This window comes from Lepeophtheirus salmonis, chromosome 13 (assembly GCF_016086655.4).
Source record: "Lepeophtheirus salmonis chromosome 13, UVic_Lsal_1.4, whole genome shotgun sequence".
Taxonomy (NCBI): domain Eukaryota; kingdom Metazoa; phylum Arthropoda; class Copepoda; order Siphonostomatoida; family Caligidae; genus Lepeophtheirus; species Lepeophtheirus salmonis.
In genome coordinates this window covers 18,262,761-18,277,386 of record NC_052143.2, presented here as the reverse complement: position 1 = coordinate 18,277,386, position 14,626 = coordinate 18,262,761, and positions in this window count along the sequence as shown.

Here is a 14,626-nt window from a genome sequence, read left to right as displayed (position 1 = left end):
CAAAATCCAGACTAATGCTCAGGATCTCAGACAAATTATGGGATCTTTCAAAGGATACTTTCATCAAGACATGCTCCAGTTTCCGAGGTCGAAGCGAGGCCGTTATATTCGTCGAAGGCTATTATATTCAATAATTATATTTTTCTATTAACCAGTCATTTGGCATTGTTTTGATTAAAATTGGATGATTAGTTTAGGAGAAAATCCATTACAAATTATGTTGGTTATTAAATAGACGGGGTACCCTGTAAAGTAAAAAATATATAAATTTACATATAGATTAGATAATAAAATTATGAGCAATAAAATAATACAAAAAATTCAAAATTATAGTTAATTAAAATTTATGAATAGGTTATTGCTATTCATAAAACGTTTTTAAATAAAATATTATTTGTGTCCATTTGTTTGAGTGTATATAAATAATAATGCAGTTTTCCGACCTCAAAATGCTAGTTTATTGTACTTTTTGATGCAAATTTTGATAAATCCTCAATTTCAAAAAAAACCCAAAATGCTCCCTAATTCTGTTGCCAGTGTATCAGTTATCAGCCGTAGTATTTTGCATTCGTATACAAGATGTGATGTTTATTTCTTTTTCTTTCTGCACAAGTAATAAAGGGTATCTGTACTTCAAAAAAGTTGATACTATTTTTCAGGAGCAGGGCACTATGAAAGATTTAAAAAAACATTATATGTACATCAATTAAATTAATAAAACACAATGACATATCAGCTGCTCTTCTCCCAAAGAATGTTCAAATTGTCAAAATGACCAAATTAGTTTGGGGCTCTTTTATTTTAACATTCTGGCAGCATATATATATATATTTTTTGTCAACTCATTGTCTAAAATAATAGTTGGAAAAAAGTATATTATATTGTGTAAAGTCTAGAAAATCAAAGTGTTTCTACCTTTGCTATTTAATATCCTCATTTTGTTATCACAAGACTTGACATCAACTAATATTTCCTCCACGCTAAATTATTCAATATTACCATTGATCCAACGATCGATTTCAATGTTCTTCGATTTGATCCTGTATTTACATATTATTATTAAAGATGGGAGTATAATTTATCTGAAACATTGGCACTGAAGTCAAAGGGTCAAAAGATCCATTGGTCCCTCAGCTTCGGAGGAATTTGTTTAGAAATAAAAATACTAAGGGCTAAAAAAATTTGAATGACATGATTTTTAAATTATCTTTTAAAAAAGTAATTTACTCTAAAATTTCCCAAAAAAGTTGTTTGTGTCAAATTTGGTACAATACTTGATATGTTAAGGACAATGTCGAAAATTCGGTATTTTGCAAAATTATCGGGCAATCTGAAAAATGCTGGTTCGACTGGGCAAAGTGCTAAATTCCCGGGCATCTATCTAATTCCCAGTGTATTGGACATTTTACATTAATTTACAATTTAAGGTAAATGATTACCGATAATTTGATTGTTAAACAATTCATTGCAAGCAATTTGATCATAAAGGATTTGATTATGATATAATTTGATTTGATAATTGTGTGCACTTTCATTGAAATATATATAAGTTATTGGAACTAAAAATTGTCATGACAGACCCTATTTTATTTTGTAAAATATACCTCGGCTAACAGGTTGTGCAGGTGGACAGCTGTTCAGTTAGGGGGATTAAAACCTATTATCGCCGCTATCCTGAGTATCACGAATCATTTCTAATGTAATATAATACAGCCCAGCACAACGGTTGTGGAAGTGAACTGCTTATCCACTTGCTGGGTAACTAACCATCGCCATAGTTTCCTTCAGCATTAAAGACCCCTTATAATATTCCATAATATACCTTGGCTCCCGTGGTGTTCAAAAGAACTGTTGGTCCAAAACCTGGGTAAAAACACACTGCCGCCACTTCCCTAGCCATCAAAAGGAACCTCTTTATTCAGCACAACTTAATGGCTTGAACTATTTTTGTTATTATACTTAGAGGGCATTGTAAAGGTATATGCAACTTTTCTAGAGATTAATGGCAGTCCTGAGGCTTCTTTGCAACTGGAAGGTTCAGGTGTATTGTTTCACTAAAATATATGCCAAACAGATGAACAATTTGAATGATCGTGATAAAATGTGGGTATGACAACACCAACAAGTAATGCTAAAATAACATTTACTTTAGAATCGTTGATTTTATGTCATAATATTCAAATTTTATGGTTGTATGTTTCATATAGCATATCTTAGTTTCTTTATCTAGACAAAACTAACATTATTCTTTAACATCAAATGTAATCATTATAAAAAATCATCTTTTTGAACTTGGAATTTTTTTACCTCAATATTTTACATATATATATCCTAAGCATAAACACATTAACCAAATATACTGTTTGCTGTAGCATGATGTGCTCGTCCCTATTTTTTTCTGCAGATAGACTTATTTGTTAGGCAGCAGGAGGAGTTTGTGTAATTGTACCACTGAAAGCCCATTTTCATTTGACATAATTGATGTGGTATGTCGCAATGTAACTTCCTTCTCTTGGGGAACTTCATCAATACTGAGGAATATCTTCTTACAAGGTGTAAGCTGGTTTCTAACATAGACCTGGTTTAAGTCACCATTGTCTGTCCTAATCTATAATATCAGTTCTCTACTACATGGATTACAACACCAAAGACGTTGTGGGATCTGTTTTTCCATGGTCCATACTTGGAACTGGGTCTTTGACTCAAAGTCTTACTTCAACTGCATTAAACCGCCGTGAGAAGAGTTGCACCATCATGTTTGCTTGTTTAAATGTCCATTTTTGATCTTTGACAAATTGTGCTGTAATAAATGATTTATGATCTGTAGAATACATTATTTGTATTCCTTCAATAATGGGACCAAAAGGTCAAATTGCTTCACTAACTGGTAAAAGATCACGAGAAAATGCAAATTATTTTAGCTTTCTATTCCACAATGCTCGACTATAAAAGGCCAATGGACAAAAAGTACATCTTTCTTCTAGCTGATGATCCAATATCCCAAGTATCAACAAAAATCTTGAGTTTTTTTTATTTTATTGCTAATATCTTTAAAGAATGGAATTTATAATTTACATTTACGAGGAACAAACTGCCTATATTAATTAGCCAATCCAATCAATTTGTTGAATTTTTTCACAGTTTAAGATCTTGTAAACTGTTTAAACTAGGAAATTTTTCCATTTATTGACTCAACATCTTTTCCAGAAACATTGAAGACAAGAATGTCAACCTCCGATTTGCAAAAGTGACTTTTTTTAAATGTTCAAACTCAATCCATTACTTTGTAAGATCTTTAAAACCTCATCTACAAGTGTATGATTCTCCCTTTCCGTCTTGGAAAACAAAATAATGTCACAATATCAGGAAAGAAGTCCATTAATACTTCCTAACACTCTTTCAATCATCCTTTAAAACGAGTTTTTAGCATAATTTAGACCAAATGGAATCCTCACATATAAACAAAATACAAATGCAGTTGATATCGATGTCTTCTATTTGTAGATTTCTAACATGTGAATTAGATTAAATGTCATTCAGGGGTTTTCAACATGTCTCTTTCCAAGTAGCTCGCCAAAAGTACTTTCCATACAAATATTTCTAGCTATATTCATAAGAGCAAGTTCAATAGTGGCGCACCTCACATTTTGAACGTAGAGTAATTATATTATTATTTTGACTTTTTTTTTTACTTTATACGATATATTAAAAATAAACACTGTTCAGGGATCTCAAAAATAAGGAGGAAATTTTGTCTGTTAATCCCGATGTACAGATTTGTGCCCATAACATGGCATGGAAAGTGTCTGAGCTGCCTGCAGATGCAGTAAAACAGCTGTTGTTAGACACAAATAGGTACAAATGGTCCTCTATTCAGTACGATGAGTATGTGGATCGTAGTGATACAGCGCAGTTTGCTGAATTCATTCGGATGTTTTTTGACGACTCTTCCACCAATCAGGAGTTTTTTACCTTTCTCCAACTGAACCCCAAATTTTTTTAGTCATCTGTAACTGACAGAGTACCAGCAATGGTACGTTGTCACTCCATGTCCACTTGAACTTGTACTTTTGCTGTTATGTAATTAGTTTCCACATGACATGGGCCAGTATAAAAATAAGAAAAATCTTTATGCACAAGATGCAACATAAAATTGAAAAAAAAACCAAAAAAAAAACCACTTGAATCACTTTATCCATTATATTAATTATATACTTAAACTCGAATAAAGAATGTTGGGATGTCTCCAGTGATTGTTTAAGAGGATATTTACGATATAAACTACCCAAGGTTAGCAAGTTGGTAACTACTCTGTACTTCATCCAAAATAAATTTCATCCTATCAAGACCTCTTATTATCTCCTGGGCCGAGGCATTAAAGCCCACACACACCTTTATTGAAATGAACTGAGTTTTTTTTAATTTGAAAATACAACTTTTTTATGTGGATTTCACCAAACTGATATATTGATTATTTAAAATGTTTTTTGTTTAAATGTTTTTATTTTATTTTTTTTAATTTTTGGAAACCCCTGTTTTAAATAAATTTAACTATAAAAAGAAAACTTTCTAATTATTTTTGTCGGAGTCATGAATATAATGTCTTCAAAACATCCTACCAATCCAACATTAGATAACTCGTTCACCCTTATATGACAAAAAAATAAATATGCTTTATTTTGTATAGTAAACGGATAAATTAATAACAAAAAAGGACAAGAAACAGACTTACAAAGAAGTAAACTCAAGAAAAAAATAAAACTAGAGGCACTACATATATTTAGATAGACTGTCGAGCAAGAAAGTATGGAATTTTATTAGTACGATTGAAAAAGTACAGACTGATACAAATTTTAAGTTAGTGTCTGTACTTAATAAAATTTTATTTAGACTTAGATATTACTATATTCTAATAAACTCTTTTCTTCTTAAATTAAATTAATTTTAAAAGGGGAACAAACCACATAGTTTATACGTAACCATTTTACATAATATTTTATAAAAAATTTTGTTTGATAAAATGGCATGTTTACATATCTATATACACACTATGATAATCAAGTTATTTTACTGTCCCGAATAAATTATGTTTGTAAGTATGGACGTAAAGAAAAAATGTATTTAATTTTTTGATATACATCAATATATACTTTAGTAGATCGCACGGAACAGGAATTAGTTTAACTCTTGTATTATAAAGCGCTGTATCGTATATGAGTCCCTAATTGCCGGGATTTAGTATTGAGCCAATCGGAGCAAGTATAGTTTGGTAGTATTCTGTTATTAATAAACTCTTTAAAATTTCTATTACCAAAATCATTTTTTGAAACTAATTAAAATGATGGAAGAATTATCAAACTCTCATGGATATAAGGAACATAGTCTATCTTTAGGCTCAGCCTTGGAGGATATTGATATTCTGTAAGGAAGCCATTGTTGGTCTGAGTCTATGAAATGGTTTTTCAAAATATATTTTTTGGGTAAATGGACTCAATATTGTTGTTCGGATTTATTCTTCTCAGTCTTTTCCTTACTCTAAGTGATGGGTCCTCAACATTGGAGCAATTAATATCGTCGTTTTGATTTCGTAATTGGAAATAACTTTTACTACCATGAAGATTGGTGTTGGAGGAGCAAGATAAGCTGACCTATCAGTGGAAGTAAATAACAAGTAACGACCTTGTCGTCCTTATTAATAACATGGAATTATTTAACATTGTTTCCTCCCTGGATAGTACCTGCCCGATGTAGGTCAGACCTTAAGCATGTATAAAATGCATCTATGCTATTTTATCTTGCAGCAAAATTTAAAAGGTCGTTGGATTTTAAAAATAGACTCCCAGGACAATCTCATCTACCTTTAGTATTTATCAGTCTTTTCCATGACTTTTAGTAACTCCAACTGTCCCATACAAACTATCTTGCTGAAAGACTAGCTAGCCAGATATGTTTTAATTCTAGTTAAATCTTTAGAAACCTGAAATTATTAACGTAATATAAAAAAAATATTTCCTGGTGTACCAATCAACGAAAATTCCCTGGAAAATTAAGCAGTCAATGACTTAAAGTGCGTCCTATAGAAAAAGTTATCATACCATGAGATATTTTTATTTTTTTTACATTTTATATTCAAGGGAAAGCGGAAAAATAGTTACTTAGATTCTCAAAAGTATATTTGCAGAAAAGTACTACGATGTAAACTACATATATTTAATAGAATTCTGAAAAGAGCAAAAACAACCAGTGAACCATATTACATAGAAATAATCTCAAAAATATTCTGTATAAACTGTACTCCATATTGCATATTCCTTCGTAAAAATTCTTCCTTCGATAGCTCTTACCAGATATATTTTTTTAAAGGTAAAATATTCGAATTGGTTAAGTAAATTCTTTTTTTTCTTTTTATTTAATTATATATTACACATTTTCGCCAATAATCTTAATTTTATTCATAAGCAAAGTATTTTTATAGGGAGGAGAGAGCTGTATGAAGGAGATAGATATTAATGTTGTTTTATCTCGCGTAGAAGAAGTGTCATATAGAGAAAATTAGATAAAAATGGCAGTTGTATCAAAAGAATTGTGAGTCGATTTTTCTTCCCATCAAGGGTTTTAAGACTCGAATTTAATATTGAGGTTCAATCTTATGGACTGCATAAAGAAATGGAGTCCTCACTAAAATATTTCTTATAGAAGAGGGAAACAATCATCAGGAATAGACTTGGCTCTAGTCTTCTTTTTTTGTTCTCCCAAATGAAAAAAGCTTTTACATACCTGAAACATCTTCAGACTATTATTTAGTGGAGCTTGAAGCCCAAATTGGTTCGAAATCTAGACATTTTAAATTCCCCCAGTTATATTATAAGTGAAGAAAAATTATGAGGAAGACAGAAAATAAATTTTTAAGGTGGATTTAACCTTCTAGATTCATCCACCCAAGAACAAAATAGATCCAGAAAAAATTGATTGAATTCTTTGGGAAAGTTAATTGTTCACATGGACTTACATTACTAACACAATGAACTCCTTCAGAATCTCAGAATTTGCTCAGTCATACGGCAAAGAAAGTTATTGTGGAAAATGATCAAAATAAAAAAATAAAGTTGCTTTCAATGAGGGTTAATTATAAAGCCTCTAATATTAAGAGGATAATTTATGAAAGGAAAGTTCTACTAAGTACAGTTGATATCCTGAATGATTTTCATAAAAAAATTTATAATCTAGTAATCCAAGCCTTTACATCAAGAAGATTCATTAATAGATATAATCCGGCAAATTTTAGGGAAAAGTATTTTTTTTTCTTCATCTTGCATCTCTGGAGGAATGTGGAATCAATAATGAAAATCTGACTATTTATCATAATTTTGTACCATTTGAGCACAGAAGATTTAAGTTTCCACTTACGAGAGTAGCAAATGCCCACATTATACCTTCCACTTGTCATCTTAAAATGAAAATTACTAAAGAAATATGATATTTAATCCTCTGAGATAAATAACAAATGGCGGAAAGTTTACTGTTCAATTTCATATCTCCACTGAACTAACTAAGATTTTATGCCATGCGAGAGTTGGGGCAAATTTTTTCATGGAACTCACATTCGTGGATTGTCTCACTGTGGGTATTTTAAAGTCCTTGGTAAAGCTAAATATTAAAGGATTAGTCACTTAAATGATGACGTTTCCAAAAGTTTGATTTTGTTCAAGATTTTAAAAAGGAATAGAGGAGTGTCATCTGAAACCAAGGCTTTAGATTTTGTTTTGCTAAATTTTAAAGCTTTAATATCAAACAGAATAACAAATAATGATGTGTTATATCCTCAGGAGCTGAGAGCATTTTATATACAATATATACGCCACTTTCCTTTAAAATTCTGTCTTTACGGACTAATTTGATTTTTTGTCAATTTAAAAACACCTTTTAAATGCTTTCGAAAGGATTTTAAGACAATCTAAAAGTTAAATTTGAGGCTTTTTTTTAGTATTTTCATAAATTACCTTAGATTTACTATAAAAGCCATATTTTTTTACTCCAGTATTGATTTTCTCAGATATATATACGTATTTCTCGTAAATTTGAGTGTTATTGGTAAGTAATCATACCCAGAAGCTTTAAATTTAAACTAAAATATTGATTTAGGTATGTATTTATCGTAACTGCTTTGGTATTTAAGTGTAAGTATGAAATAAAAAAGATATGAAATTAATCGACAAATTATACAAATTTGCAGGTCCTTACAGAAAATCTACTCGAAAGTAACAATTTAAAAATAACCGCATTTTATCTACCCATACATTTAAATTATATCATGAGTCTTTCAAAAAGTCTGTAAATATAGAATTTGGATTCAACAGTTTATTCTGAAACCATTACGTAACTGTTTCACTTAATATTTCATTTTTGTATGTTTTTGAATAACATTGTTTATGACATAATTGAACTCGAGTTCATATATTTTGAGTGAAGTTTGAGTCATCAGTATCCATCCCGGTTCCATTAGAAAAGACACAACCTTAGACTCGACCCCTGGTTTATATATACATCAATTTCTAGGACAAGCATATGAAAGTCAGTTAGGAACTGGACGCAGTTATTATCCTATGTGAGTCGAACCAGTAAAATATTAGAAATATCCTATTTTCAGTGTCGTAATTTTTTTTATATATATCAGTGAGGCAGTTGGATTGAGATCAGAGGCCGAAGGGCGAAGAGACTGATTTTAAATAACTAACTAAGGAAGGGCATCATATTGCTTAATATGAGCCATCCAGAAATTAATTTAATCCTGAGTAGAAAAATTAACTAACTTTTTTAAAATTGAATTTATAAACAACTTATTATGTATGATAAATTTAATTATTTTTTCCCCTATCCGTAATTTGTAAAAAGTTTAACATTTTAAAAAATACACGATTTTTTTTCCTAATGAAACTCCTAAATACGTAATAAGGGATCGGAATTGTCCATAAAGAGGTTCAGAAAAGTACCTAATGCCAAAAAATTAACATTCAATAATTTTGAAAAAAAATCCTTTTTTTTTAAAGAAACATTAGGAGTTTACTATTATGACCTATTCTAATTATTGGCCTAAATGAAGATGATTTAATAAATATCATACTTGAAGTTTTTGCGTACTCATAAGGTGTAAGTTGTTAAGCTCCTGACAAAAGATTGGCATAATAGAACTTTTTGATTGGCTAGGCCGCTATTTTAATATTTCACAATAATATTTTCATGTTGTTGTTTTTTGCACAAATACTATTGCTTAAAATTTTTTAGACTAAAGCACGTGCTCTTGTGAGTATTTTAAAGTAAATATTTCTTTTATTCGTGAACTGTGATTGGAGTTATGTTCCAATGAAGTCTGATGAAACTTTGAAAAGGTTCAAGCTTCATGGGACTCCTAAATGAGCCTTTGTGCTCCCACAAGTCTAAAATTCCAGCCGAAGGTGTTTTTTTATCTAGAATAAACACCCTCACCAAAACTTATCAGAATCAGTGATGAACAATTAATGAATACACAAAAAGGGTGTACTGTGTACACTTAACATTAGACCTATTCAAAAAATAAAGTAATATACGTGAAACATAAAATATTATTTAGATCGAAGTAAATCTATACCGCCCCAGAAAGGAAATTAATTTTATCATTATCAAATTGCAGCGTATTTTATATAAGTTTCAATGCATAAAAATCTTGTTGTCTGTAGTTTAATTTTTACAATTAAGAAAATGATAATGAGCTGTTGGATTCCATAGTATACCTAGAAATTATCTAAATGAAATCAATATAAAGTAATACATAATTTCATTATTATAACTTATAAGTACAATCTATTTCATCATAATTTAAATGTTTTGCGTCTACAACAAAACCTCAACATTCTCAAATAAAAATATTCAAACATAAATGTTATATTATTCGTTCAATTTATGTATTTTTTTTATAAAAAAAACTGAAGGAATGTATATCTATATAAAGTTATTTGTTATTTCCCTGGGGCATATTTCCTCCCCAGATGCTTAAATAGCCTTTAAGTATCATGTGTATATTATATATTTGCTTCTATGTGAATCTTTCATTAATCATAACTTTCCTGTATTAAATATGTTTTGGGAAGTTACTTAATTAGATTTGGACTTATTCAAAAATTCTGTAATTTATTAAGAAGGTTTTAAATAATGTTATCAACTACAATTATTTGTATAAAGAAGGGAAAAGTTTTATTATGTAGAGTACATATCCTTTTTGAAATTAATTGATATAAAACATAAGCCCACCAGTATACAAAAAAAATCTCTGTTAGTGAACTGGGATAATTTATACCACAAAATTTATACAAATACTGCATTTCTTTTGAATATACATTTTTCACCAATATTTTTTCCCATTCTCCATAATCATTTAATCAGATTAAATACAATATTTATTTTTATTTTATTTTTTAAAGCCCAATAGGTATACCTTTATTTACAATTCTAACAAACAAACACAAACAAACATTCAAAGTTATTATAACACACTCCTTACACATAACTGATATGAGTTAATGAAAAAACAATAATAAGAAAAACGACAATAAAAATCAAAGTTCTTTTTTTCTTCCATACTAGTACCCAAAAGTCCGAATTAACGACTATTGTCGGAAAAATTAAGTCAAACATCGAGTTCTTTCTCTATTATACCTTCCAAATTTGTTGGTATGGGTTTTTTACTACATCTGGAATAATAAATTATAACTTGCACTTCACTAATGATGGCCTCCACCTTAAAAGCCCTGGGAAGAAATGCAATTCTTTATTTATCTTGATAATGCCTTGTTTAGTCTTCGTTATTATATATAATCATTTTTAATCGGGCTTAGTAAATTTAATTAACTTTGTTGATTAAAAGTATTTCCTTTTGATTTCTGGGGATCTTCTTTTTTTCAATATGATGACTGAGGAGTAAAACGTTATCTCAAATATTTTAATATTGAAGTAATTATTTTATACAATACACAAAAACTCATCAAAAACTGAAAGGTGCTGTTTAAACTGACATAATAATTCACATAAAATAATTTATATTTAAAAGATAAGAATAATTACCAACAAAAATGTTATTTTTTTACCATAAGAATAATAAAATATATATATTCAATACCCTAACCTCATGCTTTTCGGATTATTTTGAAGTAAAAAATTATTATTTTCTGCTTTGTAGTATTTACAAAAGTATTTTGAAGCATTTTAATTGATATGTACGAGTTCAAAATGGGTGGGACAGTAAAAAAAAATACGATACAAAATTGAAGTAATGCAATTATTAAAATTGTTCAAAAGTGTATGTACTTAAATTATTTATATTCTTTGGGTTTTGTTTTTTATCTAGTTGACTAACTGCATTATTAAAAAAAACGTCTCTATTTTCAAATTATAGCCCCCTTATTCACCAAATTTGACCCCACTGGACTTTCCTGTATAGGGCACTTTGGAGAGGGAAAACAACAAGAGCTCACACCCAAATGTGGACTCTCTGAAGTATCCATAGTGGCTGCATTGTTCTGGAGATGTTGTTGAACAAGATAAAACAAGCACAAAATCAAGATTATACAAGTCTGTGTACTAAACTTCGTCAATTTGCTGATTTTGCTGATAAGGGAAACATTTCCTTTGTTCCATTAATATGTGGAGTTCTTCTTGAATCCATGTCAAGGGGGGGCGATCATGTCAAGGTATTGTCCAAAAAACCTAGCTCTTTTAAAGAAACTTGAATATTTCTTCTCGCGCACGATTCTTCCCGGCGTCATGCAAAGTCACTTTCACTTTCTATTCAAGATTCATCCCTAGCTATAAGCTTGCCTAGGTAAATCCGGACAACATTCAATTGATAATAACACTGGTATCCTTGCATTGAGTTAGCATCAGATTGTCTCAATTAGGAGGTTGAAGCCTTGTGAATAGTTTTCTTTCAATTTTTTCAAAATAAACACTTAGACTGATGGAGCAAACCAAAAGATCAATGGTCATCGAACTTACTCGTGCAGGCCATAGAGCAGTATCTCAAGCTCACGGGATACACCAGGAGCACTGTCTAAGACATCTACACCTGGTTTAAAAATGAGGAAAAGGAGGAAAAATACCCACATAGTACCTGAAGTGATTGTAAAGTCACTCCTAGGTTTGTGGCAAGTCTGCAGAGGACTGTGGCCGCTTATCCATCCTTGAATCAGACAACACTAGCCAGGAGGAACTGTGTGTCTCACAGCACCATCCAAAAGGCATTAGGGAGTTTGGTATGACCTCCTAACAGTTGTTTGTGCGTCATCTGGTGACTGAGAAACAGAACGAAGTCAGGTTGGCCTCCTGCATGACTCTTCTCTCTAGACTCAAGACGTCCAATGCAGGTCACACCATCATTTTCTTATATGAGAAAATATTCATTATTGAAGGAAAAAGGAACTCTCGAAATGACATATAGCTCTCCACGTTCAAGGACAATGCCCCCTATGTGTACGAGTCCAAGACCTCCAGCTCCATCATGGTCTTGGGCTTCCTAACCAGAACAGGGAAGGTCATGCCAACATTCTTTTTCAAGAAGAGATAAAATGTCGATTCTACTGTGTATGTGGAGTGATTGAGGTCCGTTGTGCTTCTATTGGTGAAGGCAAACGTCCCTGAGCCCTACACGTGGCAACAGGACTCTATCCTCTGCCACACGTCCAAGATTTGCCAAGAGTTCATCAGGACCAACTTTTACGATTTCTGGTCACCGAGACCTGGCCCTCTAATTCCCCAGATTACAATCCGTTGGATTACTTCTTCTAGGGAAAGGGATGTCTGCTGAAAGCACCATAATAGCGTGGACATCCTGAAGGCAACCATGAAGAAGAAGTGGGCAAGGATCTCACCTGCGGATGTGGAGATTGCCTGCAAGAGCTCCAGGGACAGGTGAAGGTGATTGACGCTGAGGGTAGTTACATTGAATAAAATAATACATAAATGTCAAACAAATAATTGTTGTTTAATTGCATACATTTCTATATAGTCGACAATTTTAGAAAGGCGCTTTTGAATTTTGACTGAATTTATATCATCGAAGAACCAAAATAAAGAAATTAAAATAAAAAAAATTTCTTTAATAGTTCATGGCCTTCAGAAAAAGCATTTAAGGTTCTTTTCTTTTTTTGCTATTTTTAATACCTGGTGAACCGATATAATTTAGTTCTTTCTATTATTCAAATTTTGAGAAGTTCAGAGTCATTTTTTTACAATTTTCATATGATCAATGTTGTAGATCATATATTTAACTGTCGATTGCTAAAAAAACACTGTCCCAATTGCCACCCTGAACACACAGTTCAAGATGAAGACTGAGGTCGCAGCGATCCTCCGCAGGGGATTGTCCAAAAAGGCCATCCTGTGTCAGACTGGGACCTCAAGGAAGACAATTGACAATGTATCAAGGCGGTTGAAGGTATGGAGGACCTCAAACACTCTCCAGGACAAGGCAAGAAATCGGAAATCCTCTGTATCCGTAGTCCCCTGTAGTCCTTCTTCCAGAAAAAGCTAAAGTTCTCCATTGCTGAGATACCCTGAAACATGAACAAGCCCTATTAACGGTATCTACGCCTGTAAAAAAGGTAAAAGAAAGTATCATCTTATATTCTCGGGTCTCTTTTGACAGAACCACACAGAAAAGTTGTTGTTTTTTTATGAGAAGACCTTTACTGTTTACTCTGTTTTCAACAGGCAAAATAATCGAGTTGTGACATTCTGGGATGTAGCAGAGAAGTACTGACGTGTCTCCAACAATAAACACCCTGTTTCAGTGATCATATTAGGACTGGTTACATCCAACGGGAAGGCTATGAATTTTTTGTGATTCCGTTTAGAATACTAGTTGAAAGCTGAGGAGTACGTTAAAAATTCTGGACACCAAAGTTCTCATATGGAGCAAATCCATCCTTGCCAATTATCCTTGGATGTTCCAACAAGTCAGAGCACCTGCCCATACTGTAAATAAAATCCAAGAGTGGTTCAAGGCTAACATGAACTTTTGGGGAAAGGACTTCTGTCCCAGCAGAGCCCAGACTCAACCCCTTAGACTATTCCATATACTGGCACGGGTAATCCAAGTCCTGCAGGAGACGTTACAAAAGCAACCACGGCCTGAATACCTCTGTCAGCAAGGCCTGGACATCCATGAGTATGAGAAGGGTATGCAACAACATCTACCTACAACCTAGAGTTCGCCATAAATTCTGAGGGTGAATACATTGACTATAATATGTTCTTTGGGTTTCAATTAATAAGTTATAAACTTGTTTCCTAATCCATGGTCTTTAATACGTCTGTGTTAAAATAAGTAAACAATAACGGTTGGCCCGTTATTTAAAGCTTTTTTTAGCTCTTGCTTTTGAAGATAAATTATGGATATACATATATAACAAAGACTAATGTTAAAAGATTCTACTTTGTACAATTTATAAACTGTCTCTTTCATGTTTATAACTCAAGTTCCATATATGTTTTTACTTCATATAATATACAGGGTGGCTAGAAAAAAGTTTCCAGTTAAGTAGTTTGCTTTTTACATCTAAAATCGTTGATACTCTTCAAATCCAAAAACGTCATTAGG